General features: G+C 41.7%; 2 long non-coding RNA genes across 2 annotated transcripts; one reads left to right on the top strand and one right to left on the bottom strand.

Moving 5' to 3' along the window:
- Positions 1 to 805: 805 nt before the first annotated feature.
- Positions 806 to 7,341, bottom strand: LOC123329422. Its single transcript, XR_006544827.2, has 3 exons — positions 7,150 to 7,341; positions 3,395 to 3,734; positions 806 to 1,152 (listed from the first exon to the last, which is right to left on the bottom strand). It is a non-coding gene; the product is annotated as an uncharacterized LOC123329422 (long non-coding RNA).
- LOC123329423 lies at positions 5,441 to 6,623 on the top strand. The gene is made up of 2 exons (XR_006544828.2): positions 5,441 to 5,585; positions 5,762 to 6,623. It is a non-coding gene; the product is annotated as an uncharacterized LOC123329423 (long non-coding RNA).
- Positions 7,342 to 11,222: the final 3,881 nt, after the last annotated feature.

Genomic DNA, 11,222 nt, shown 5'->3' with positions numbered 1-11,222 from the left:
CTGCCATGTTCCTGGTCCCCTGTGCCCAGTCCTCAGCTCTTTTGACCTGAGAAATAAGTCCTCTTATTTCTCTTTGTCCTGATCCTCATTGAGATGCTAATCTCTTCAATTATTTTCCTTCATCTAAGACTTTCCTTTCACTTTCTGTCTTATACCCATGTTTTACCCCATGAAGAATGACCTTGTTTTCTTTCTCTCCTTCTAGACTGAAATCCCCTTGAAGGCAACAACTGCATTTTCCTGGGTATTTCATCATTAAGACTTTTGTGGATGAGCTCAAAGGACTCAATACATTGCCTTTGAATCAATCATGACTGGTTTTTGAATGAATTTTGCCTGTGATATTCTTTCCATCTACTCTCCTTATAATATAGTTATCATATAAAAATCGTTTGCACTGAATTATTTTTGGCAACCTCAGTCTCTCTAATGATCAGCTCTTTCCCTACTAAGTGCATATAAATTATCTGGTGAAGAGTATACTTTAGAATGTTGCTAAATATGAAAATCAAACCCATCTAGTTCTGGATTACGAAATCCCCTTTTTTGAAATCTGAGGCATTTGCTTAGCTCTGATCTTTTGGCAATTTTCCCATTCTCTCTGATTTTTTTTTTTCCCAGGACACTAGCAGCTGCGATAACAGCTGCAAATTGTTTTAATTGTCTTAGATGTAATGCATCTGGACTTGAACACATTTTAAAGCTGCTAGACACACTATCTTTCCTACTAAGATTTGTGCTTCATCCATTACAGTCTGAATATAATTCTCTTTTATGGAGGAAAAATAAAAGCAAACAAGAGACAATCGTTCTGCTTTTTTATTTCATCATCTTCATCAAGCAGTTAACTTATCCATGCCTTTGTCTTATTATTAAAAAAAACATATCTTTAAAACAACAACAAAAACTTTCTTATTTTGCTCTCATCTAAGTTGAGATCTGGAAGGTTCTACCAGCCAGGTTGGTGAGGTGGGAAAAATATAAGCGGATAAACTAGAAACACCAATCATCTATATGTGTGTATGTAGTTGGTGCTAGACACTGTGATAGAGGGAGATCTTGCTACAGATACGACTTATTCTTAAGGAGCTCATGGTCAAGATCAGGGCCTTGATGACCACAGCATTCCACTTGAGTTAGTGGTGCATCAACCTTGGGTAAAAAAAAAAAAAGGGGTGTTGATAATTATTTTGTATGACTTAGTTTTATATCCATCCATTCACCCATTCATTCATCTAATTTTTAAGTAATGTTTCTCAACCATAGAGGGTGAAAAGGTTAGTTACTCAGTCATGTCCAACTCTTTGTGACCCCATGGACTGAAGTCTGCCAGGCTCCTCTGTCTATGGGGATTCTCCAGGCAAGAATACTGTAATGGGTTGCCATGTCCTCCTCCAGGGGATCTTCCCAACCCAGATATTGAATCCAGGTCTCCCACATTGCAGGCAGATTCTTAACTGACTGAGCCACCAAGGAAGCCCAAGAGTACTGGAGTATTCTATCCCTTTTCCCAGCCCTTCTCCAGAGGACCTTCCTGACTCAGGAATCGAATGGGGGTCTCCTGCATTGCAGGCAGATTCTTTACCAGCTGAGCTACCAAGGTTTTATGTTAAAATCACCCAGGGATTCTGGATTGGGTAGCAATAAAGTAGGTGGATTTGTAACCATTTGGAAACATTTATAGATACAACAAACTCACCCAATCAGGATTTCTGAGAGTTGAGGCCCAGGGGGCAGTGTCTGTTAAAGACTTCCTTAAAGAGTCCATATTCAGAGAGCTGAGAATACTGTCTGAAGCACTTACCATGTGTTAGGGCTGTGCTAGGACCTGGGGAAGGTATATACTATCTTATGTAACATACATCATTGGTCTTCAAGAGGTAATACTTTATAAGTAGAGAAGACATTCTTATAGAAAGGAACAAAGAGAAAATGCAAGGTAGTTATTGTATGATTAAGAGTCAAAGTAAGAGGTAGGAGCAAATAATAATAATAACATGGAAGTTATAGATAAAAGGAGAAAAATCCCTTTGGACTAGAGGTGTGAGAGAAAAACGAAAGCACATGGGTTGAAGTTGGACTTTGAAGAAGGTTATAGCTGGGTAGTAGGACAGGGCCATGCAGTTCTGACAAGGACTCCATAAATGAGCAAAGATTTGATGTCGGGAACAAGCATGGCATATCCTGGGCATTTTATGGACCAGATCTGCCAAAACTGAGCAGAAGCTTTATTTTCGTGAGCAGTCAGACTAAGGTTATAGAAATAAAGCCAAATGTGGGGAACTCTATCCTATTTTGAGGCATTTTGACTTTAAAGTGTAAGCAATATTTTTCTTAAAAAAAAGGGGGGGGGGAATATAACCATAATCCTTAAGCATTCTCAAACCTCTTTTGAATGAGTTAATATATGTCATTGATCAGCCTCAGATTTGGTATTGGATGAGTGGAGAATAAGCAATACAAAGTTGGAAAAGGAGAGAAGAAGCTGGATCTCATGGCCAAATGGAAGTATTCTCTGGTGCTCCGACTCACCTGTGCCAGCAGTGTGCTGGTAAATGTGTAACAATCAGTTCTTTGAGGAGAAACAGCCCTGATATATATAGTGTGATGCTTTTGAACTGTGGTGTTGGAGAAGACTCTTGAGAGTCCCTTGGACTGCAAGGAGATCCAACCAGTCCATCCTAAAGGAGATTAGTCCAGAGTGTTCATTGGAAGGACTGATGTTGAAGCTGAAACTCCAATACTTTGGCCACCTGATGCAGAGAGCTGACTCATTTGAAAAGACCCTGATGCTGGGAAAGATTGAAGGCAGGAGGAGAAGGGGACAACAGAGGATGAGATGGTTGGATGGCATCACTGACTCAATGGACGTGAGTTTGAGTAGACCCCGGGAGTTGGTGATAGACAGGGAGGCCTGGCGTGCTGTCTTCCATGGGGTCACAAAGAGTCGGACATGACTGAGCGACTAAACTGAACTGAACTTCCATGATGTAAATACCACCACTATGACCAATATCAGGTTATCAATGGTTTAAAAACCAGTTTGCAAAATTCCTGAAGATTTGACATGGACTTTCATGAGCTGGTATGAGCTGGCTTCAGCACACCGCAGCTCGTCTTACTTCATGAATTCTCTCCCAATAATTGTTTGTCTCTGGAAGAATTTTGCAACATTCAGTTGCAATATTCAGTTTACTCATTAAAAAATGGGGGTGGTGGAGAAAATTCCTAACACGTCCAATGTAGGAAAATTGAAAGAATAGTTGAGGACTCATGTCTCAGAAAATGTGATTCCAGAACCATCTACCCCAAATGAGCCCTCCCCCCCACTCCCAACCCCCTACTCCCTCAGCAGATTCAGTGTCTTGGAGAGGGGGTGGTTGGTTCTTCTCACCTTAGTTTGATGGTGTTTCCCGCAGAGGAGTTGAGGGTTTAGAAAGCCTGGGGGAAAATATGAAAATGTTGGATAAACCAGATTTCCAGGCGTTGTGTATGCCCTTGGAGGAGGAATCACAGGCAGGCGAGCTCCCACCACGCTCACTCCTGCTTCACTGGATCCTTTCCAGCTTTGGCTCCTGAATACCCTGTCCCGCTTTGTTCCCAGATAACAGCCCCTGCGTGGCCTGTGAAAACTCTTTGCAGGACTTCAGGCACCCTCAGGCCTGGTCTGGGTGCATAGTTGCCTCTCCTCAGCCGCCTTCTTCCGCGGTGCCCGTCAGCTGCGGTCCTTACGGCTGCATGAGGGTGCAAGCGCGGGATCAGTTCCGGCGCCCAGACGCCACCTGGGGCCCGCACCCCGCCGACCGCAGCCCCCACAAGGCCCTTCCGTCCACCCACACTTCCCTATTCTCCCCCCACCTGCAATTCAAAAACAACTGATGTATGGGTAGGAAAGCCATTTAGTCAAAAATAAAGACTAAAATGTTTTTTTTTTTTTCTTTCTTTCCCTTCTGATAATCCTCCTGGTTCCATCCCTCGGTATTATGCTCCATAATGCGCCGCGTGCAGCCATTTTGTCATTGCTTTGGGTCATCCTTGCTCACAATTGGTTATTTACTCAGGGGCTTTTGAAATTATTGACTTGACACATCTGTCAGACGGCAAAAGCAGAAATGCTAAAAGGTCACTTGGAGAGAAACCAGCTGCTCCAGACAAACCTTTCTGCCTCCAAATAGCACAATCATTACAGGCTGGCAGATGGGGCCTCCGCTTTCATTTCAGGCGCCCCTTGCCTTCAGGTATTTAGCGACACTACCTCATTGCCAGGTCAGCCAGGCCTCCCTGTAATTACCCACACAATAGGCATCTCTCTGCTTAAGAATAACGGCTCCATTTTCTCTAAATAGGAAACCGGTTTCCTCGCAGATATGAGCGACTCAAGGCTTGCCACAAACTTTCCTATTAGCAGATTAGTTTTGACAGTGGCAAGGATGTTTCTATTACTTCTGCAGCCTTCATTACACCCCCGGAAACATGAGGCCTGGTCTGATTTAAGTCTGGACGGCTTTAGAGGGTCTCTGAGTAGAGGGCCTCCAGAGAGAAGGTCTGGGATTTCCTTTTCCCTCCACCTAATCCTTCCTCATCCTCACCCTAGCTCACCGAGGTGGGAGGAACAGAGCAGGTGATGCTTGTTTGTGTTGCTCCAAGGGGAGGTTTCATCTAGAGGACTTTTCAGTCAGCCTGGCTTGCCTGAGGCTACAGAATCTGAAAGGGTGTGTGTGTGTGTGTGTGTGTGTGTGTGTGTGTGTGTGTGTGTGTGTGTGTGTGTGTGTGTGTGTGTGTGTGTGTGTGTGTGTGTGTGTGTGTGTGTGTGTGTGTGTGCGCGCGCGCGCGCATGCGCCCATGTGCGCCTGTTTGCGCTTGTGCCCCTTTGTTTATGGCAGTTAGAGATAATATAAAATAAAAACTAAAAATAAAAGCAAGCTGATGTTGAACCTCAATCATGCAGGGAGGAGGTTCATTCTTTCTTAAAGAAAGTTCTTACAAACTCCACTTTGGGGGACAATTATTATGTCAGCAGCTGTAAGAACAACATCTTAACCTTTCCGAGTAAAACAAATAAGCTGATAAATGTAAGACTGTGTCTCTCAAACTTAGTGGCTATGGGGGTGGCTTTTAGAAATCCTAGTTTAAACTTTTTTTTTTTTTGTTCCCCTGAAGAAGTAATAAAGAAAGCTGAGCAATGAAGAATCAATGCTTTTGAACTGTGGTGTTGAAGACTCTTGAGAGTCCCTTAGACTGTAAGGAGATCCAACCAATCCATCCTAAAGGAAATCTGTTCTGAATATTCATTGGAAGGACTGATGCTGAAGCTTAAACTCCAATACCTAGGCCACTTGATGTGAAGAACTGACTCACTGGAAAAGATCCTGATGCTGGGAAAGACTAAAGTCAGGAGGAGAAGGGGACGACAGAAGCTGAGATGGTCGGATGGAATCACTGACTCGGTGGACATGAGTTTGAACAAGCCTGGGAGTTGGTGATGGACAGGGAACCCTGGTGTGCTGCAGTCCATGGGGTTGCAAAGAGTCGGACACGACTGAGTGACCGAACTGAACTGAAGTAGTGATATTACCAGCAGCAAGGTAAAAGTTTACTTTCTGTCATCAGGGATACTTCAGTGGATGTATTAAAAAAGCACCACATTGGGGTACATGCACAAGGCTGGGCGTGGAAAGGGGTATGGGAGTTGCCTCGCAGTATAGAATTCTAAAGTCATCACATATTGGGTAGATCACTCGACCTTAATCTCTCCTTTCAGCCTGCTGGGGCTTCCCATATAAATGAACATGAACTTGAGGACGTCACTTGGGAAATGCTACCAGAGAGCTTCAAACAGAAAAACAATAACAAAACCTTCAACAACACAATGTTATGGCAACCCATGATCGATATCCTAAAAATCAATGATTTCTCTTTAGTTTCCCCCACTGCTACCTTGCCCATTAGTCTTCAGAAATTTCCACCTTTGCATTCACTTCGTTCTTTTATTCTGGGGGTTTAAAAAGTAACTCTGCAGTGAGTTGGCGCTAGGGTTGGTGAGCTCCAAGAGTAACTGCTATTCAGAAGTGGAAGTGGGACTCTCTGCTCTGTATCTCTGTAGTCCTGTGAGAACTCAAAAAGCTGTGTCATATACCATAGCAGAGTCTAGCAATGAATTAGGAGCTGGTGAGACCTTGGGAAGTGAGATCATCTATGTCAGCATGATCTCATGGTCCTGGGAAATTCTTCCTCAATAGATAACACTGTAAACCAGTAAATTACTGCTTGCTTCAAGAAATTCTTGAAGATCTGGGCAAAGATTTTGGTCACATGGATAAACAGTTCTATCAGGATGAAAAGTTGCTTATTTAGGTAACAGTTCACTTATCAGATAATATTTTATTTATCACTACTTGCTTGAAGATGTGTGTTGCTATTTTCATCATTCCAAAATTACTATGTCATAAAATTTGTCTAATCTCAATCATTCCCTACCTTAAAAGATTCTCCCTTAAACCACATCCCTGAATTCTATAAATGTACTCTTCTGACTTCCATCTTAGAGATATTACTAAGATACTGTCATGGTGTTATTCTTCACCATTGTGGTAAGTCTAATAAACTTCGTTTTGCTCAATCAACAGGTTTTCCTGGTGGTCTAATTATGGGGAGTTGATAGTCAACAAGGGGCTTCCCAGGTGGCTCAGTGGTAAAGAATCTGCCTGCAGTGCAGGAGACCTGGGTTCAATTCCTGGGTCTGGAAGATCCCCTGGAGAAGGGTGTGGCAACTCACTCCAGTATTCCTGCCTGGAGAATCCATGGGCAGTGGAGCCTGGTGGGCTACAGTCCATAGGATTGCAAAGAGTCAGACACAATTGAAGCGAATTCACATGCACACATGCATGATAGTCAACACAGTGGATTGATGTCAGTATTGAAACAAATTACCACAGGAAGAGAAAACACCCTGAAGAGATCCCAGGAGAGTTCTGATATAGCAGTCATTCAGAACATGGATCATAAGATAGATTTGGAGCATGTAGGGATTCTATGTAGTTCCCCGAAATTATATATGGAGGGAAACTGGTAGAAAAACAGACTCCCTGTGATTCACGGGACAGGATTTGGAGTCATTATAATTTTAATATTAAAAATAAATAATTTTACCTTGATATCTCCAGCTGTTGAAACCTGAGGGATTCTTAGGCAGAAAAGACAAATTCTGGAGCTTCAGAAGAGGAGGAACACCTAAAGCAGGAGGGATGGGATCAGGAAAGACTGTATGCAGGAAGTAGCTAGCATTTGGAGGGGGTCTTGAAGGATGGCAGAATTTCCACGAGCTTGTGACATGGGGGGTGATGAGTGTGCGGTTATGTGGAGGTGGGTAGTAAGGACATTTGGAAGAAAGCCAGGTGAAGGAGGTAGTATAATGCAGTGGTTAAGTGAATGGCCATACAATTCAGATGTTTGTATTTGAAGCCTTCCACCACTAAAATTGTGTAGGTGATTTGGGCAAGGTGTTTGACTTCTCCAAGCCTCATCTGTAAAGTAAGGATATGATACCTACTTTATTAGGATTGTTATGATGATAGAAATGAAATAAAGTATGTAAAGTTGTTAGAAAATTATGTGTATTTAGTAAAGACTAAATAGATGGTAGCTATTATAATTATTATCACATTATTATTATCTTATTATAGGTTAGCATGAGAAGGAAGAGACTGGAAGGAAAGTTCAGGGCATATTCTGGGAAAGATTGAAGCTTAGGCTATGCATATATGAATAGCAGAAAACAATCTGGAAATGTTAGGGCCAATTGTAAAAAGTCTTGCATATGTGCTAAATCACTTCAGTCGTGTCGAACTCTCTGTGACCCTATGGACTGTAGCCCACCAGGCTACTCTGTCCATGGGATTCACCAGGCAAGAATACTGGAGTGGGGTGCCATGCCCTCCTCCAGGGGATCTACCCAACCCAGGGATCCAACCTGCATCTCCTGTGGCTCCAGCATTGTAGTTACCGATGAGCCACTGGGGAAGCCTTGCATTTATTATAAAAATATATTCAGTCAGCAGAGGGGAGCGCATGAAGAATTTTGGAGCAGGGGACAGGTATGATCAGAACTATGCTGATATGCTGATAGGTTGGGTGAGAGGAGAGAAAAGACCAAAGTTGCAGAGACCGATGAACTAGTAGGTTAAACAATGTTGAAAGGGTGAGAGAGCATGGTAGAGTTTCAGGTTAAAATTTCCTTTTGTGCACTCAACTCAGGCTACACAAGTCAACACAGAGCTCTAAATCCTTAATCTAAGACACACCAAGTAACTTTTAGTCTGATGTTTAAAACTAGCTCATCATGCTGGTGTTCCAGTTTATGCTCTGACCCTCAGTGCTATCTGAAACCTGATCCCAAGAACACAGGGCATGTGAGATGAATGTATAGTGAAAGCAACGAGCTAATGCATCTGAACTCTGTCCAGTTTCTATCACACTTAGATTGCCTAAGAAGTGACTGTGGGCCTAGGGCCTTTTCAGGAGTAGAGTGTGTCGCTTAATTTTACTTCAGTCCTGTAAATGCTAACCTACTCTAATGCTTAATCATCCAGGTAGCTAAATTTGATGCCCTCCCTTTCCTTTTCAGTTCATATCAATTTAGGAAGGAAGCATTAACAAATCCACTGAATATAGTACTTTTTGAATCAATTCTTGCCCTGCTTTATCTATCGGCATTCAAATTTGTTTAAACAGTAGGCTCTCATTTTCACTTAACCAAAAAGCCAGGATTCAGAGCCAGCATCAGGTGACATTAATGTCAGCTTAATTAGTCAATCTGTGTTAATTATCAGGTAACTTGGCTAAAGAATAAAGCCATTCATGTCAGGGACAAAGTGATTTTAAAAGTCTCTCTTTAACAGGGCCTTACTTCCCTAGGACAGTCTAGCAGCCGTCAGAGCCACAACTGTTACTTACAGTGGCTCTTTTTTAGAGATTCTATTTTCAGACAGAGGATGAGACTTAAGGATCAGGATTTAAGGTCAGGAGATACAAACCAGAGTTAGTGGAAGCCTCACACAGGAGGGGGATCGCTTTAAGGGTTTGGATGCTATTTAGAAAGGAAGCAGCATCATATGTTTCACTCTTAAATAATTAATTAAAACTTTGAAAAGTATGAGAACAATCTAGATAAAATTCAAACCACCTTCAAAATTAATCAACCAAAGGTTGAGAACCTATTGTGTATATAGGTGCTGTTTTCTGATCTTTTTACTTATATACTGTGAGTACTTTTTCCCCCATAGTGCTAATTATTCCTCAAAAACATGTGTCTAACTTTACAATTAAACTGGATACATCCTCAGTGACATTTTAACCTTCTGAGATGAGAAGGAAGATTTGAGTAAGATCAGGCTGTAGAAGGTTCTGCAGGGTCCAGTGGTTAATTGAAGAGCCTCAAGTAGAAAGGAGGGTGGGTGGCCCCTATATCCTTCAGTTGTGCTGGGAAGTTAATGTAAGAGGGTGCTGGAAGGGAAAGGTAGGAGGCCATACTAACCCTAATTGTCTCTTCCTCGAATCTCTTAATCCAAAGAAGATCTTATTCAGTCACACTTTCTAAGTTTAGGTGTTAGGACTGTTAATACAAGAAAATATAGCCTGTGGGTCAAATCTGTTCCCCCGCATGTTTGTTGACAGTCCGTGGGCTAAGAATGTTTTTGTACTTTTAAATGATTGTAAAATATCAAGAGAAAAAATATTTTGTAACACAGGAAAATTTATGAACTTCAAATTTCAGCATCCTTAGAGTTGTATTGGAACACAGCCACATCCACTTATTTACGTGTTATCTCTTTCTGTTGTCCTGGGCTGCTTTCCTACAGCAGAGGCAGAGTTGAGTAATCGAGACAGAGATTGTATGGCCGGAAACATCTCAAATATTTATGGTCTGTCCTTCACAGAAAAATTTGTCTGTCCTTGCTCTAGAAGGTGAGTTTTTGTACTCATTCTTCCTGGAACTTTAAAAGGAATTCTAGGCCCTTAATAACAACTTCCTGACATGGCAACCTTGTGTCTACTCGTTACTCAGCGTGTTTGCTTCAAACAATTATTTCTCACTAATAAGAACATTGCAGCCTGGACTAACTTTCCATGAAGTGCTAACACCACTCTGGATTCTTCTGCCTCACTTCTAACTTGTCAGAGCCACATGTTATCACACAATTAGAATCACTCATTAAGGGAAAAACAACGTTCATTAGTTATTTCATCAACTTGAGAAAGAAATTTTAAATATTACATTAACATAAAAATGATAGGATTTTAATATCTTTGCACAGCCTCTTGAGAGATCTTGGAGATAATGAGAGCTGAATGTGTAGTGGGTAATACTACATGCCAGTCAGCTGTTTGCTTAAACACATTCACACACTAGAAGGTAAAATTACCTGGCGATTGTATCACACTCTGTCTCTTACATACACACTCAACAGCTAAGTCTAAACTGGCTACTGTATAAATAGTAGTGTTTGTTGCCCATGCGATGTGGTATGTATTTTCACAATGAGTCAGTTGAATGGTGGCTTATATACATCAGATCTTCCCTTTGTTCACTATTTGTATTATTTATTAAGTATGGGGAGAGCAACAATTTTACTTTTAGTATGTAATAAGCACTTAATAAAAGTTACCTATAGTTATTACTAGCTATGTGAGTAACTTGAGTATGTCTCCTATAATATTTTGGAGGCCAACTAATAGAATGCTATTTCTGACACTTAGAGGCAAAACGAGAATATTTCAGAGATTAGATTCTGGATTGTGATGACATGTCTCCAAGAATGTTTCGCTATATGGAAGACCAAAAGTGAGGTGTTTTCATGGTCCATTTAGAGCAACAGAGACAGAAAAACAGAATGTGGAGTCTTGATAGAGGTTAGTTGCAGGTAACACAAACTTGAACTCCCTATTTGAATATGGCTAGTGATAGCTTTTTTCCCAGTAGTCATGTATGGATGTGAGGGTTGGACTATAAAGTAAGCTGAGTGCTGAAGAATTGATGCTTTTGAACTGTGGTGTCGGAGAAGACTCTTGAGAGTCCCTTGGACTGCAAGGAGATCCAACCACTCCATCCTAAAGGAAATCAGTCCTGGGTGTTCACTAGAAGGACTGATGTTGAAGTTGAAACTCCAATACTTTGGCCACCTCATGTGAAGAGCTGACTCATTTGAAAAGACCCTGATGCTGGG

Source organism: Bubalus bubalis, chromosome 15 (genome assembly GCF_019923935.1).
Source record: "Bubalus bubalis isolate 160015118507 breed Murrah chromosome 15, NDDB_SH_1, whole genome shotgun sequence".
Taxonomy (NCBI): domain Eukaryota; kingdom Metazoa; phylum Chordata; class Mammalia; order Artiodactyla; family Bovidae; genus Bubalus; species Bubalus bubalis.
This window is presented reverse-complemented; position numbering and strand designations above follow the sequence as displayed.